General features: G+C 46.0%; 1 protein-coding gene across 3 annotated transcripts in view; it reads left to right on the top strand.

The window, feature by feature from the left end:
* Nucleotides 1–12,421: 12,421 nt before the first annotated feature.
* Nucleotides 12,422–17,785, top strand: part of zmynd11 (zinc finger, MYND-type containing 11) — a 60,327-nt gene continuing 54,963 nt past the window's right edge. For 2 of the 3 annotated variants that reach the window (XM_056292853.1, XM_056292850.1), the window contains exon 1: nucleotides 12,422–12,551. The gene's annotated coding sequence lies outside the window, so the exon portion shown is untranslated. The remainder of the gene's footprint in view (nucleotides 12,552–17,785) is intronic. The other variant, XM_056292852.1, reaches the window with a different exon arrangement.

Here is a 17,785-nt window from a genome sequence, read left to right as displayed (position 1 = left end):
TCCGGGAGAGGGTGACGACTGTAAACTACCAATAAGAAACGTTAACCCCTAGTTAACGGGTCTGACCCTTTAGCCGAGCGGTTAGTGACGTCGCCTTGTGGTACAGTACACCCTGTATCGAATCCCGCACCGGGCAAGAAAATAACCGGTTACAGTATGATACATGTGATAAACGCATGTCGAATGTTATTAACGAAAATGATCAAGTGTCATCAGAATCAGAGTACTTTATTCATGCCGAGGGGAAATTGCGTAATTTTCAATCCATTCATCAAGTTTCTTTGCCAGTGTGTGTGTATTAATTGCTCAGTGCTCCGGCGCCTCAGGGGAAACCACGTTGCGTGTTTTACTATTTGGCGCTAGGATAGAAAGCTTTTCTGCACTTCCAGTCGTGGAGGCAGCTGCGTACAACTGGCCGTGTGAGAAACCGGTCTGTGTTGGTAGGTGTTGGTTTATGGTAAACATTGTAACCGGTTATTTTCTTGCCCGGTGCGGGATTCGATACGAGGTGTATTGCACCACAAGGCGACGTCACTGACCGCTCGGCCAAAGGGTCAGACCCATTTGCTAGGGCTAACGTGTCTTATTAGTAGTTTACAACATCAACAATCAAATGTCCCCCATCACCAATTGCAATTTCACAGTGTAAGAAGCCTAACCTGTCATTTTACAAAGCCATCAAATTGTGCTCCAGTATTTAAAAAAAAAATTTTTTTTAATTAGGTTGTACGTCGTCCATCTGGAGGTCACGTTTTGTTTGTTTTGGGATTATTTTTTTTTTGCCTGCTTCTCCAGATGGAAAATGTTTAAAGCCGCTTTTGTTTGTGGACACTACACTCCATCGCCACTCGGTGGCACTGTGAGACGATGGCTGGCGGAGAGGGACTGCTGTAAGGGGACAGAAGAAGAAGAAGCAGAGCGAGTAAAATAAAGTCAATTTCGCAAGTAAATCAAAATTTTTACCTGGTTTTGGAAATATTTTTCAAACTGTGCAATCCTTGGAAAGTGCTAATTCTAAACATACATTTCTTTTTGTTCTACAATGAGTATTTCTGGAGTTTTAAACGAACATACAAACACACACTCTTGCTTTATATATAAGATTTCCAATCTGACTTGTAGACTTGAATCTAAATTCCAGTCTTTTGAGGGTCTTGTTCTTGGTCCATCTCCCTCAGCCACAAATAACTCGGCTCAGTCCAGATTTTGATACTCTATTGACCTCCTGGCTCTTACTCACTATTTCTTGAAGAATTTGTCTCAGGTCTTGTTACTCATTCTGATGAGATTATAATTCTTGGTCATTTCAGTATTCATCTGAATATGGCTGCTCATCCTCTAAGTAAAGCTTTCTGGCACTAGTCGATACTTTTGGGTTCACTCAGTTTGTTCAAGAGTCGACTCACTGCAGTGGTAATACCCTTGATTTGGTTTTATCTGAATAGATAGCTGTTTCTGATCTGGCTGTCTTGCCAACCACATCTGCTGTGTCAATTTTGAAGTATTATCAGCCTGTCCAGTTCATGTCAGCACAGATTGCCACTTGCCATATTGGTCCATCCACTGTAGCTGCATTTGGCCAGCAGCTGCCTGACGTCTTGGCTCCTTTCACTGTAGTGACTTGACTGACTCTGTTGAAAATTTCATTCGTGACTTAAATGTGGCCCTCCCTAGTCTCCTCGATTCAGTTGCACCTCTCACTACCAAAGCTAGGCGACTAAAGAGGCCTACACCCTGGGTTCAACGACGAGACACGTGCTGTTTTTATTTCTCCTCCTTTATCTCCCCAATTGTACCCATCCAATTACCCAACTCTACCGAGCCATCCCGGTCTCTGCTCCACTCCCTCTGCCGATCCGGAGAGGGCTGCAGACTACCACATGCCTCCTCTGATACATGAGTCGCCAGCTACTTCTTTTCACCTGACAATGAGGAGTTTCGCCAGGTTGATGTAGTGCATAAGACGATCACGCTATTCTCCCCAGTCCCCCCCCCAAAAAAAACAGGCACCCCGACCGACCAGAAGAGGCGCTAGTGCAGTGACCAGGACACATACCCACATCCGGCTTCCCACCTGCAGACATGGCCAATTGTGTCTGTAGGGACGCCCGACCAAGCCCAGGGTAACACAAGGATTCAAACCAGCGATCCTTGTGTTGGTAGGCAGCGGACTAGACTGCTATGCTATCCAGACGCCCCACGACACGTGCTCTTAAACAGGCCTGCAGGAGACTGGAATGTAAATGGCAAAAATAAAAATTGGAAGTTTTTTACCTATCTTGGCATGAGTGTTTATTGAAAAACAATTGTGCTTTATATGTTTCAAAAGTGTCTCATGTAAGCAGGCACAGAAGGTCTCTTTTACTTCCTCTTCAGAGTCTAAAGTGGGGCATAGGCACTCACAACTGTTGCCATCCGGTTGTTATCAAGCACCAGACGGATGGTCATGAGACATTCACTGATCCCCACAGGAAGTTCAGACAGGTAGCTGATGATGTGGTTCCTGATGGCAAATCCAACGCCATGGATCCTGGGCTCATCAGCAGCTTTTCCTTTCCCGAAGAAAGTGTAGCCACCCTTCTCCTCCTTCAGTTGCCCTTCATCTGCCCATCGGGTTTCAGAAAGGGCAGCTGCAGTGGCTTGCAAAAGTATTCATACCCCTTGAACTTTTCTACATTTTGTCACGTTACGACCACAAACATAAATATATTTTATTGGAATTTTATGTGAAAGACCAACACAAAGTGGCACACAATTGTGAAGTACAAAGAAAATTATACATGATTTAAAAAAAATTTTGCAAATAAAAAACTGAAAAGTGCGGTGTGCAAAAGTATTCAGCCCCCTTTTCTCTGAGTGCAACCAATTGCCTTCAGAAGTTGCCTGATGATTGCTGAATGATCGAATGTTGACCTAATGACTAAATAAGAGTCAACCTGTGTGTAATCTAATCTCAGTACAAATATAGCTGTTCTGTGACGGCCTCAGAGGTTTGTTAAGAGAATATTGGGGAGCAAACAGCATCATGAAGTCCAAGGAACACACCAGACAGGTCAGGGGATAAAGTTGTGGAGAAGTTTAAAGCAGGATTAGGCTATAAAAAGATTTCCCAAGCTTTGAATATCTCACGGAGCACTGTTCAATCCATCATCCGGAAATGGAAAGAGTATGGCACAACTGCAAACCTACCAAGACACGGCCGTCCACCTAAACTTACAGGCCGAACAAGGAGAGCACTGATCAGAGATGCAGCCAAGAGGCCCATGGTGACTCTGGACGAACTGCAGAGATCCACAGCTCAGGTGGGGGAATCTGTCCACAGGACAGCTATTGGTCGTGCACTGCACAAATCTGGCCTTTATGGAAGAGTGGCAAGAAGAAAGCCATTGTTAAAAGAAAACCATAAGAAGTCCCGTTTGCAGTTTGCCAGAAGCCATGTGGGGGACACAGCAAACATGTGGAAGAAGGTGCTCTGGTCAGATGAGACCAAAATTGAACTTTTTGGCCTAAATGCAAAACGCTATGTGTGGCGGAAAACTAACACTGCACATCACTCTGAACACACCACCATCCCCACTGTCCAACATGGTGGTGGCAGCATCATGCTCTGGGGGTGCTTCTCTTCAGCAGGGACAGGGAAGATGGTCAGAGTTGATGGGAAGATGGATGGAGCCAAATACAGGGCAATCTTGGAAGAAAACCTGTTGGAGTCTGCAAAAGACTTGAGACTGAGGTGGAGGTTCACCTTCCAACAGGACAACGACCCTAAACATAAAGCCAGGGCTACAATGGAATGGTTTAAAACAAAACATATTCATGTGTTACAATGGCCCAGTCAAAGTCCTACCTAAATCCAATTGAGAATCTGTGGCAAGATCTGAAAACTGCCGTTCACAAACGCTCTCCATCTAATCTGACTGAGCTTGAGCTGTTTTGCAAAGAAGAATGGGCAAAAATGTCAGTCTCTAGATGTGCAAAGCTGGTAGAGACATAGCCCAAAAGACTTGCAGCTGTAGTTGCAGCAAAAGGCGGTTCCACAAAGTATTGACTCAGGAGGACTGAATACTTTTGCACACCACATTTTTCAGTTTTTTATTTGTAAATGTTTTTTAAAATCATGTATAATTTTCTTTGTACTTCACAATTGTGTGCCACTTTGTGTTGGTCTTTCACATAAAATTCCAATAAAATATATTTATGTTTGTGGTCGTAACGTGACAAAATGTGGAAAAGTTCAAGGGGTATGAATACTTTTGCAAGCCACTGTAGGTCAATCCGGCATCTCTTCAGTTCTCTAGTGATTCTCCTCTCCAGTCTGTCACTGGTTGCACTATCCATCAGTGTACGCACATTCCTGGCTTCAAAGTTCATGTTTCCATGTTTCTGACCACATATGGTGATAGATAGATAGATAGATAGATAGATAGATAGATAGATAGATAGATAGATAGATAGATAGATAGATAGATAGATAGATAGATAGATAGATTATTTCATTAGCCACACGACCAAGGCCGGTGGAATTTGTTTTTGGTACGCTTTGCACTCTTCAGCAAAATAAATACATAGACAACAACAGACACTCCACATATTATCGCGAAAAATACAGTTACACAATAACAGAAATAAATATATCAGGCATAACAGGTGAATGGTGGTGTTTATGCCTATGTCGTGTGAGGAGGGGACTACAGGGAGGAATTCAGAGTCCCGATGGCTAGGGGGAAAAAAACTTTGCAAAGCATTTAGTTTTAGTTGATAGTGACCTGTAGCGCCTCCCTGAGAGAAGGAGCTGGAAGAGGTGATGAGCAGGATGTGAGGGGTCGGAGGTGATCTTCCCTGCTCGCTTTACAGTCTGGTTAGTATGTAGAGATTCAACTGAGGAGAGTGGGTTGCCTATGGTTTTGGATGCCTTGTTGACAATCCGCTGCAGTTTTTTCCGTGTTTGACTGTCCGTGCCGCCGTACCAGACTGTAATAGAAGATCTTATGATGGACTCGATAATGGCTGAATAAAACAGAATGAGAAGTTGATGTTTGATCCGGCATTTTTTAAACTGCTTAAGAAAGTAAAGTCATTGTTGAGCTTTCGCAATGATGTGTTCAGTGTTAGTTTTCCACTTCAGGTTATTGCTGATGTATGTTCCAAGGAATTTAAAAGAGTCGGTGGTGGTGATGGGGTCTCCGTTCATTTGTATGGGTGTTTTAGGATTCGGCATGCATCAGAAGTCAATGATGAGTTCTTGGGTGTTGGCTGTATTAAGCAGAAGATTGTTGTTTGCGCACCAAGTGACAGCTTGGTCTACTGCAGTGCGGTACTGGGTTTCATCATTGTTGGAGATGAGGCCAACAATGGTTGTGTCATCTGCGTATTTTATTATTTTAACGGAACTGTCTGTGGATGTGAGGTGGGTGGTGTAAAGCGAGAAGTACCATGTCCCTCTGGACATGGTAATCTAATCAGGAGGTTTGAGGCAGACTATTTCTAGGGCACCTTTTCTAGCCCCTTCCCCAGGTGGGGTGAACAGAGTAGATTCTAAAGAGGGCAGCTCGGGGTGCAGCTACCGAAGGGCTCTTTCTACTTCATTCCAAGAGCCCAGCGACTGAATCTAGCACCCACCACCTGATGTGCCGGCTCATGACTAGGGGCTTCCAGATCTCACAATCCTGCCCCCGTTGCCACTTGCCAGTCGCCATAGGACTTATTCCGGGATGTTAGTGTGGATTCCCTTTATGGAGGATGCCTGTGCATAACTTTGTTTAATAAGGGCAGACTGGTGCACAGACAGCCACCACACGGCCCTTGACAGATCTGGGTCAGGATCCAGTGGCATGGAGTCCAAGACGACTGGGGGCCCATTTCTGCTGCAGCCTTCAGCCGCCTTCCCAGCAGTTGTGCTGCTTCTCTAAAGTCAGCCATCATCATCCGTCTGTTCCACCATTGAGGTCTTGGTTGGATTGCGCTTTGTCAGGGACCTCCACCTTGATCTTATTGCCATGCGTGACCCTGCAGGAGTATAGCTCCAGACAGCATTACTCTCAGGATATCAGAACCACAACAAGATGACAAACCACGGAGAAGAAAAGCAGAGGTTTTATAGGGGGTGGGGCACGTTGTGGCTCCTACCACTTGATTGGGCAGTGAGAGAAAAGATCTGTCTCAGGTGCCGAGGTTGAGCCTAGAAGGGTAAAGCAATAGCGAAACCCGTTAGAGGGTGGAGCACATACGACATAGAAATACTACTAATACTACTACTGCTTTCGGCTGCTCCCGTTAGGGGTCGCCACAGCGGATCATCTGTTTCCATTTCTTCCTGTCTTCTGCGTCTTCCTCTGTCACACCAGCCACCTTCATGTCTTCCCTCACATCATACATAAACCTCCTCTTTGGCCTTCCTCTTCTCCTCTTCCCTGGCAGCTCCATATTCAGTATCCTTCTCCCAATATACCCAGCATCTCTCCTCCACACATGTCCAAACCATCTCAATCTTGCCTCTCTTACTTTGTCTCCAAACTGTCCAACCTGAGTGGTCCCTCTAATGTAATCGTTCCTAATCCTGTCCTTCTTCGGCACTCCCAGTGAAAATCTTATCATCTTCAACTCTGCCACCTCCACCTCCACCTCCTGTCTTTTTGTCAGTGCCACTGTCTCCAGACCATACAACATAGCTGGTCTCACAACCATCCTGTAAACCTTCCCTTTAACTCTTGCTGGTACCCTTCTGTCCCAAATCACTCCTGACACTCTTCTCCACCCACTCCACCCTGCCTGCACTCTCTTCTTCACCTCTACTGCACTCCCCGTTACTTTGGACAGTTGACCCCAAGTATTTAAACTCAAATGCCTTTGTCACCTCCACTCCTTGCATCCTGACCATTCCACTGTCCTCCCTCTCATTCATGCATAGGTATTCCGTCTTCTCTCCAGTGCATACCTCCACCTGTGCAGGCTCTCTTCAACCTGCACCCTACTCTTGCTACAGATCACAATGTCATCTGCGAACATCATCGTCCATGGAGACTCCTGCCTGATCTTGTCCGTCAACCTGTCCATCACCATTGCAAACAAGAAAGGGCTCAGAGCCGATCCTTGACGTAATCCCACCTCCACCTTGAACCCATCTGTCATTCCAACCACACACCTCACCATTGTCACACTTCCTTCATACATATCCTTTACCACTCCTACATAATTCTCTGCAACTCCTGACTTCCTCAAACAATACCACACCTCCTCTCTCGGCACCCTGTCGTATGCTTTCTCTAAATCTACAAAGACACAATGCAACTCTTTCTGACCTTCTCTATACTTCTCAATCAACATTCTCAAAGCAAACATCGCATCTGTGGTGCTCTATCGTGGCATGAAACCATACTGCTGCTGCTGATCATCACCTCTCCTCTTAACCTAGCTTCTATTACTCTTTCCCAAATCTTTATGCTGTGGCTGATCACCTATATACCTATGTAGTTGCTACAGTTCTGCACATCACCCTTGTTCTTGAAAATCGGTACCAGTATGCTGCTTCTCCACTCCTCAGGCATCCTCTCACTTTCCAAGATTGTGTTAAACAATCTAGTTAAAAACTCCACTGCCATCTCTCCTAAACATCTCCATGCCTCCACAGGTATGTCATCAGGACCGACTGCCTTTCCACTCTTCATCCTCTTCATAGCTGCCCTCACTTCCTCCTTGCTAATCCACCTCACTTCCTGATTCACTATCCCTACATCATCCAACCTTCTCTCTCTTTCATTTTCTTCATTCATCAGCTCCTCAAAGTACTCCTTTCACCTTCTCAACACACTCTCCTCGCTTGTCAGCACATTTCCATCTCTATCCTTGATCACCCTAACTTGCTGCACATCCTTTGCAGCTTGGTCCCTCTGTCTAGCCAATCGGTACAAGTCCTTTTCTCCTTCCTTAGCATCTAACCTGTCATACAACTCACCATTCGCCTTTTCCTTTGCCTTTGCCACCTCTCTCTTCGCTTTACACTGCATCTCCTTGTACTCCTGTCTACTTTCTTTATCTCTCTGACTATCCCACTTCTTCTTTGCCAACCGCTTCCTTTGTATACTTTGCTGTACTTCCTCATTCCACCACCAAGTCTCCTTGTCTTCCTTCCTCTGTCCTGATGACACACCAAGTACCTTCCTAGCTGTCTCCCTCACTATTTCTGCAGTGGTTGCCCAGCCATCTGGCAACTCTCCACTACCACCCAGTGCCTGACTTAACTCCTGCCTGAACTCCACATAACAGTCTTCCTTCTTCAACTTCCACCATTTGATCTTCGGCTGTGTCTTCACTCGTTTCCTCATCTTGGTCTCCAAAGTCATCTTACAGACCACCATCCGATGTTGCCTAGCTACGTTCTCCCCTGTCACCACCTTGCAGTCTCCATTCCCTTTTAGATCGCGCCTTCTACATAAGATATAGTCCACCTGTGTGCACTTTCCTCCACTCTTGTACGTCACCCTCTGTTCCTCCCTCTTCTTGAAATATGTATTCACCACAGCCATTTCCATCCTTTTCATAAAATCGACCACCATCTGTCCTTCCACAATTCTCTCCTTGACTCCATACCTTCCCATCACCTCCTCATCACCTCTGTTCCCTTCACCAACATGTCCATTGCTCCAATCACCACTCTCTCCTCCTTGGGTACCCTCTCCACCACGTCGTCCAACTCACTCCAGAATTCTTCTTTTTCGTCCATCTTACACCCAACTTGTGGGGCATATGCGCTGATAACATTCAGCAATACACCTTAGATTTCCAGCTTCATCCTCATTACTCTGTCTGACACTCTCTTCACCCCCAGCATGCTCTTGACATACTCTTCCTTCAGATTACCCCTACCCCATTTCTCCTCCGATTCGCACCATGGTAGAAGAGTTTGAACCCACCTCCGATACTCCTGGCCTTACTCCTCTTCCACCTGGTCTCTTGCACACACAGTATGCCTACCTTTCTTCTTTCCATCATGTCAGCCAGCTCTCTCCCTTTACCAGTCATAGTGCCAACATTCAAAGTTCCGACTCTCACCTCCACACGCCTACCCTTCCTCCTCTCTAGCTGCCTCTGGACATGCCTTCCCCTTCTCCTTCTCCTTCACCCAACAGTAGCATAGTTTCCACCGGCACCCTGCTGGTTAACAGTACCAGTGGTGGTCGTTGGTATCCTGGGCCTCGACCGATCTGGTATGGAAATCTTATTTATGATCCGCATATTTGATTTGGCAAAGATTTTACGCCGGATGCCCTTCCTGATGCAACCCTCCCCATTTGTCTGGGCTTGGGACCGGCGCTAAGAATGCACTGGCTTGTGCATCCTCAGTGGCTGGGTTACTACTACTACTACTACTACTACTACTACTACTACTACTACTACTACTACTACTATTACTACTATCTCAGCTGCTCCCATTAGGGGTCACCACAGTGGATCGTCCGTTTCCATCTCTTCCTGTCCTTCCTGCATCTTCCTCTGTCATGCCGACCACCTGCATGTCCTCCCTCACCACATCCATAAACCTCCTCTTTGGCCTTCCTCTTTTCCTCTTGCCTGGCAGCTCCATCTCCAGCATCCTTCTCCCAATATACCCAGCATCTCCCCTCCACACATGTCAAAACCATTTCCATCTTGCCTCTCTTACATTATCTCCAAACCGTCCAACCTGGGCTGCCCCTCTAATATACTCATTCAAAATCCTGTCCTTCTTCATCACTCCCAATGATAATCTTAGCAACTTCAATTCTGCCACCCCCAGGAATCAGGAATCAGGAACATTTATTTGTTATTTCATTCTGTGCACCTGCGCACATGAAATGAAACAAAATATCGTTTCCCACAGCCCACAGCACAGCGGGGCCGGCTAGCAGTTCGCTTAGCCGGCCCCGCTTCTGCGTCCTGTCAGACCGCCCTTGGTATTTCCTCCTTGGACACAGTTCCAAGCAGTGCTGTGGTCCCTGGGCCCACTGGACGCAGCAGACCAGGCTCCCCCAGCCGATCCAATGCCAACTCTCCCAGCCAGACACCTTCGACACACCTCCCCACACTCCACACGACGACACCAAAAACACAGTCAACGCTAGGCGAGGCCGTCGCCACACCACCCTTGGTGTTATCAGAACTGCCAGTCTGCATGGGCTAGCAATTAGCTTAGCCTGCCTCGCTTCCGCGTTCTGTCAGACTGCCCTCACTGTTTCCTCCTCGGGTGCAGCTCCAGACCCAGGCAGGACTGTGGTCCCTGGGCCCACAGGACACACTGACCAAGCTGTCCCAGCTGATCCAGCGCCAGCTCTCCCAGCCATCAAACGAAAACACAAACTTAGTTACAAACGTGGGCAAAGACACTGCATGGATGGTACTGGGTGAGGCTGCCGCAAACGTAAGTTTGCGCCGCCATCTTCCCACACCGTTACTGGGTGAGGCTGCTGCAAATGTGAATTTGTGCAGCTCCACCTCACGAGTTTTCATCAGTGCCACCATCTCCAAACCATACAACACAGCTGGTCTCACTACCATTTTCTTAAACCTTCCCTTTGACATTTGCTCTCTTCTGTCGCAAATCACTATTGACGCTCTTCTCCAACCGCTCCACCCTGCCTGCACTCTCTTCTTCACCTCTCTTCTGCACCCGTTACTTTGAACAGTTGACCCCAAGTATTTAAACTTCACACCTACTGGTCGAAGAAGCTAACGGCACTCCATGAACTTGGCGACACAGATGAACCAGCCGCTAACACCAGGGTCTCACCCTGAGTGGCTAGCACAGGGGAGAACAATGCTGATCATAAAGGATCCCCACAAGGGTGCAACACCTTCAAACTACCGGCCGATAACCTGCCTCTCCACCACATGGAAGAGCTTTAGATACATCTGTCGCCATCTTACCATGCTGTGACTGCATCCATTCCCCAATCCTCTGTGAATAGTACGTGTGGCCATTGGAACCCTAGTTAATGGTCACGCCTGTTTGCATATGAAGCTGATTGTTGGTTTCGGTCATTATGACAGTATATTGTTTATAAGGGTGGGGATACTGCAGTCAGTTGAGTCTGAAGAGGTCACTTAGATGAGTGATGAAACTTTTCTCTCCATAAACGTTGTGTCCAGATGAGCTGATTCAATTTTCTTTGACTCCAAGTACACTTGAGATTGTAATGTTTTCTGATGCTGTGACAGGTTTGTTTGCATTGGTATGGTGTGTGAGTATTAGGGTGAAACGGACCGACATTTAGAATTACGATCCGTAAAGACGCCAAATACTTGTTTCCAAACCAAACATTTTCGGTCCAACACAATACATCACTGATAGAGATGGGGCCTTTCAGCCCCTCAGAGCTTCTCTCTCCCCCTGTTCTGTTTACTGCTCCTGTTTTCATCGTGTCTATATTTGGAAATGGAAATTAAATGAGATGAAATCAGAAATTAGATATAATGATATCCGTGAGATTTGAATTGTATGTGTGGGTGTGTGTGTGTGTGTGTGTGTGTGTGTGTGTGTGTATAGCTGATGAGTGAGCGATGCACGAAACAAGCTTGTGCTGCTATGTATTAAAAAAAAATCCTATATCTATATTGATATTCCGCTCATTCTATATCCATATAGTATATCTAGATCCATATATATCTATATCTATATATCTATATGTGTGTGTGTGTGTGTGTAGCTGATGAGTGTGCGATGCATGAAACAAGCTTGTGCTGCTATGTATTAAGTTTTTTTCCTATATCTATATTGATATTCCGTTCATTCTATCTATATATATATCCATATAGTATATCTATACATATCTATATCTATACATAGCTATATCTATATATCTATATATGTGTGTGTGTGTGTGTGTAGCTGATGAGTGTGCGATGCACGAAACAAGCTTGTGCTGCTATGTATTAAAAGTTTTTTTCCTATATCTATATTGATATTCCGCTCATTCTATATATATTATATCAATATCCATATATATCTATACATATCTATATCTATACATAGCTATACCTATATATCTATGTGTGTGTGTGTGTGTGTGTGTGTGTGTAGCTGATGAGTGCGATGCACGAAAGAAGCTTGTGCTGCTATGTATTAAAAGTTTTTTTCCTATATATTGATATTCTGCTCATTCTATCTATCTATCTATATATACACATATATTATATCAATATCCATATATATCTATGTCTATATATATCTATGTCCATATATCTATGTCTATATCCATATATATCTATATCTATACATGGCTATATCTATGTGTGTGTGTGTGTGTGTGTGTGTGTGTGTGGGTGGGGGGGGGTGTGGGTGGGGAGGGGAGGGGTGGTGTTGGTGGGGTGGTGAGGGGGTGTTCGGGGGGAGAGCGACACAGATTCCTCCACTCTAGCCTTCCTGCCGCTCGGCTGTGTTTACCTCCTGATCTGGAGCTGGACTTAAACCACAACCCTGCCGAGTCCAAACTATCCCGGAAACACAAATGTGAGGCGCCTCGCGCTCAGCCCCGGACCCATTTCCACAGCAGTCGCGTGTCAGCAACCCCGCAGCGCAGGTACGTCCGAGCCGTTTGGTCGGCGGGTTAAAGTAGAAACGTGTTAAAAAAAAAAACTCCAACGCCAAGCGCGACCGCTCGGCTGCGGAGCACGCCGCCCCGCACCGCACCGCACCGCACCGTGATGGAGGACCGCGAACATGGCGCCCTCCAAAACAAACCCGTCGGCGGGGTTAGCTTGATCGGCTCTCGTCCACGTCTCCCGATCGCTCCCGTTTTTATTATTATCATTTAATCGCTTCTCCGTCAGGGGGTTGAGGGGGGGGGGGGTGTTTACTCGAGGTATTTTCTCGCCTCTCTTGTAAGCGCCGTCCCGGTGCCATGACAAATTCGTCAGCTTGGCCGAAACGGCCGGCTAACGTTAGCGGCTAGGCTAGCCAGCGTTTTGCGTCCACTCCAGTCGCTCTGCTAGCTAGCGTCGCTTCACTCGCTCTGCTAGCCAGCGTTTTGCGTCCACTTCAGTCGCTCTGCTAGCTAGCGTCGCTTCAGTCGCTCTGCTAGCTAGCGTTACTTCAGTCGCTCTGCTAGCTAGCGTTACTTCACTTGCTCTGCTAGCTAGCGTTTTGCGTCCACTTCACTCGCTCTGCTAGCTAGCGTTACTTCACTCGCTCTGCTAGCTAGCGTTACTTCAGTAGCTCTGCTAGCTAGCGTTTTGCGTCCACTTCTGCCGCTCTGCTAGCTAGCGTTACTCCAGTAGCTCTGCTAGCTAGCGTTACTTCACTCGCTCTGCTACTTCACTCGCTCTGCTAGCCAGCGTCGCTCCAGTCGCTCTGCTAGCTAGCATCACTTCAGTAGCCCGCTAATCGTAACGCTAGTTACTTATAACCTTTTTTTGGGTGAACTTACGTAACCCCGATGCTCGCCATTATACGTGCGTCGTGGTATTTTTGACGACGTTCCCGGGTAACCTCGCTCAATGTCTTTGTCTCCCCGTTGTCAGATTGTGGCGGTAGCTTAGTTAGCCGTGAAGTGGCTAAGCTAAGCTCGCCTGGCTTGGCTCGCTTAGCGTTAGCGCTGGCCTTCCCTCGGCGTTGCACCCTTTGTTGGTAGATCTGCGACCTGCGTCCACAGCCCCCCTCTCGGAGACTGTGGAAGATGTGCGCCGTTGAAACGTGTTGACACAGATTCGCCTTCTGAGGACATCACGGATTCGTCCCGTTTTGTCATGGTCAGTGTGAGCACTGTCGTCGGGCTGTCAAGCCTTTATTGGTAAAACCTCAGTGGAGATCTTGTCGAAAGCGCTGCCAGGTACATCGGTGTCTGACGATTAGTGTCAGTGGTTGAGGTATTTCAAACTGGTGGGGATGGTAAGAGACTTAAAGTAATGTTATGGGAGGGAGGGAGGGATGCTCTGCATTTATTTTGGTTTGTTTACTTAAGAGGCCTCAAAACCCTCTTGCATCCTCTGTTGTGTGGCCATAATTGGGTCCTGATGTGGTACCTTAATTAATCAAGAATCGGTTGTCAAGACATCCTGTAGCATTGGCCGTCTGGAGACTGGTACATGCGTGAGGATGCGTGCGTCCTTGCAGACACGGTGCAGGAGGGATGACTGGAGCGCAAAGGCCGCCTTGGCATCATGGCACAGGTGGCCCTCATTTACACCTTCCGTGCTGGGCATTGGATGAGGGGGGTATCACATTGCTCACTGTCACTCCTTTGCTTTCCTCTCTTTCCCCCTTCAGCAGTGCTGATAAGCTGTTTGGCGTGTAAATGTTGCCTGATTTACAATCCATTCCAATTATGGAAATGAGAACAGTATTTTGAAACCCTACAGGGACATTTGTCTGGTTGCAGCAGCAAAATCCCAAACTAAAACTGAACAAGAGAAACTGATAGCAACAGTGTGCTGCACCAACACATTGCCTGTCAGCACAAGGGTTTGTGTTATATTTTCTTATGTGAACAGAATGCCACATAGCTAAAGTTTGATTGTGGAATAAAAATACCTTAACGAGATTGGAGATGAGGGAACAGCATATTTTGCTTGCTGCTAAGGTTACTTGATAATTAAGAAGGATTGCTGCCATGCTGAGTATACAGATGTAAAAGTTTGCATGTGTGTGTTTGGTTACAGTTTTAACAGGTGTTCAAGCCACTGCACCAACATATGAGCACACTGTGTAAATCTGCACCACTAGTTATCTGCACTATCTTTCCAAAGGGATTACTTTTGAGAAAAGTCCAATCTGTCATATTGAGAGTAACTGAGATGGCGCAGGTGTTTAACGGGCTGCGCTTAGCCTGCGAGTTTATTGTCATTTGCTTCAGACTGATTATTGTTTTTAGTTTAAGTTAACATTTTGTTTGTTCCTGTTTTATAAAGGATGGCACAGTTTGCCTAAAGAAAGGATTTTTGCCAGTCAAAGAGAGTTGAATCAGTTCATCTGGACACATTTATTGACAAATGTTTCATCGCTCATCTAAGTGACCTCTTCAGTCTAAACTGACCGCAGGTATCCCCACCCTTATAAACAATACAGTTGCATGAAGACCAAAACCAACGATCAGTTTAATGTGCAAATAGGTGTGACCATTAACTAGAGTTTCAATGGCCAGGTGTACTGTTTACAGAGGATTTGGGAATGTTGTCAAGGACAGTATTGTAAGATGGCGGCAGCTGTACTCTTAGCGCCCCCTCGGTTCAGGGATGGTCGTTCCTTCTTCACATAGATGGCCTCTTTGACTCCCCGTTAAACCAGCGTTCCTCCCCATCAAGGATCTGCACATCCTTATCCTTGAAAGAGTGAACACCACCCTGTAGATGGGTGGATTATTACCTGGATTATTGAGAATGCATAAAGACGATTTTTTTCCCCAGTGTTTCCCATCGAACAATCCAGCTTCTTTTAATCTGAGTCATAAATCTCTAGCTCTCACCAGTCAGTCCATCCAGCTCTCACCAGTCAGTCCATCCAGCTCTCACCAGTCAGTCCATCCAGCTCTCACCAGTCAGTCCATCCAGCTCTCACCAGTCAGTCGCAGCGTGTCAGAATGACACTGCGACTGACACGCTGCGACTGACAGCGTGAGTTGTGTTGATTATTACTGTAGCTGCACCTGTTCTGTATGTGTTGATAAAGCTCAGCCCTGCATGCTTTGTTACCCTAGTCCAGAAATGACACTTGAGCAAGAAACATTCTGTAATGATGTTTCTCTACTTACATCCTTTATAACCTGTAATGCAAGAAGAAAACCAAACATCAACCAGAGTGTAGAATCAGTTTCTATGATGGCTTTTGGCTGAGACTGATAAAAAAGTGACATCTTCGGTTTCATAGACTTAAGAAGAGAAGGGCATAAAGTTGGATTTGAATTTCTAAGGGATATTCAGTGTAGCCCAGGCCTGTGCACCACAGAAAAAGAAGGAAAGTCGGTATAACTCCAATCCTTTTAAAGGTGTTCCCTCTTAAATTCCCCAATTACTTCCACTAAGCTCCCAACACCACATTAATATTTGTTTTAATGTGCAAGGCAAGGGAGAGATTGTTTTATGTACGAGGACAAACCCTGGACAGGACAGGATTTTGTGTTGCTGTAAAGCCCACTGAGGCAAATTTCTAATTTGTGATATTGGGCTATACAAATAAAATTGACTTGACTTGACAGCTTCATATTAATAGGCCTACAGTTTTAGATTTCTTTAGTAGCAGCTTCATTGTGTCTGAATATCAAATTGAGGGTTCATAGGCAGGACATGAATTTTGATCCCAGTTTGAAAGGGAAAAAAATGCAGTTCGGTAGTTTCAGTGAGTTATATAATTGACCTTCTATGAAAAGTGACAACCTGTTTGTGCCTTAATCAATATTTTTCAATGGTTTTCTTGAGGGAGGCAAGGAGAGTATCAGTGCATATTGTCAAAGATGTCTTTATGCATGCTCAGTAATCCAGGTAGGAAAATCAAAGAAAGTCGAATCAGTTCATCTGGACACGTTTATTGGCAGAAATGTTTCATCACTCATCTTAAGTGACCTCTTCAGTCGCTGACTGCAGGTATCCCCACCCTTGTAAACAATACAGTTGCATAACGACCGAAACCAACAATCGGTTTCATATGGTCATGCCTATTTGCGTATGAAACTGATTGTCGCCATTTTACAATGCTGTGATTGCAAACATTCCCAAATCCTCTGTGAATAGTACACATTAACTCTAGTTAATGGCCTGTTTGCATGTGAAACTGATCATTGGTTTCGGTTGTTATGCAACTGTATTGTGTATAAGGGTGGGGATACCTGCAGTCAGTTTAGGGCCCTGACGCACCACGTCGGCCGTCAGCCAATGTTGGGCCGTCGGTGAGCGTCTGTGACCCTAGTTTTTGTGGTGTGTCCCGCACCGTCGGCACTAGTCGGACCCCTGTTGGAAGCTTTTCGGACGATTCAGCATGTTGAGTCGGCGGAGCCCGCCGGTGAGAGAGATCCCTCTGATTGACTGTTCAGCTTAGCGAATCAGGGCCGTTGGCTGTAGTCTTTGCGGTGTGTTCAAGTGCTACTTTTTGGCCCAGATGGCAGGTAATGTGAGGCAACGTAACAGTCAGCCTTCGTCGCCACTAGTCAGTTTGGTGTGTCTGGGCCCTTAGACTGAAGAGGTCTCTTAGATGAGTGATGAAACGTCTCTCTCAGTAAACGTGTCCAGATGAACTGATTCAACCTTCTTTGACTGTCAAAGATCTTATGATATAGTCTTGGATTTATTTCCACAGTGATCCCTGCTGTTCCAAAGCTATCAAGTATGTGTCAGATTCTCTTCTTCATTATGCTTCACAGTACCCTGAGGGCCTGTGCTCTTATTTTTGAGGTAAACAAAATCCCTAATCCTTGCAATGTTTATGCTAGGCTCTACCCGTGGAACTGTACAGGGAGTGAATTCCCTGACTTTTACAGTTTGGTTTAATGCTCAACCTGTTGAGCTAGACAGGAAAACAAACTGTCTATTAGTCCCAGAGGGAGTCCCTCGCTGCTGCCTCATTTGACCTCTCAGCTTCACTTGTGTTTCATCTTGTAAAACATGGAGATGTCTGAAGAAAAGCGAGGCTGTAACATGGCTGTACGGCAACACTTCCTCACAATCTTTTTAGACATCTCCTCAGATCTTTGAAAAGATGGATTTGTGTGCTGCAGATCTCCACCACATGGTCTTTAAAGTAAGATCCTGTAGATGCTAGTTTTTGTTCACCTTGATGACACCTCCTCTTTACTAATGCCACCTCCTTGATGACACTAGTTACTGCAGT

Source organism: Lampris incognitus, chromosome 14, assembly GCF_029633865.1.
Source record: "Lampris incognitus isolate fLamInc1 chromosome 14, fLamInc1.hap2, whole genome shotgun sequence".
Taxonomy (NCBI): Eukaryota; Metazoa; Chordata; class Actinopteri; order Lampriformes; family Lampridae; genus Lampris; species Lampris incognitus.
Note: the sequence above shows the minus strand (reverse complement) of the source record. Positions and strands in the feature narration are given on the sequence as shown.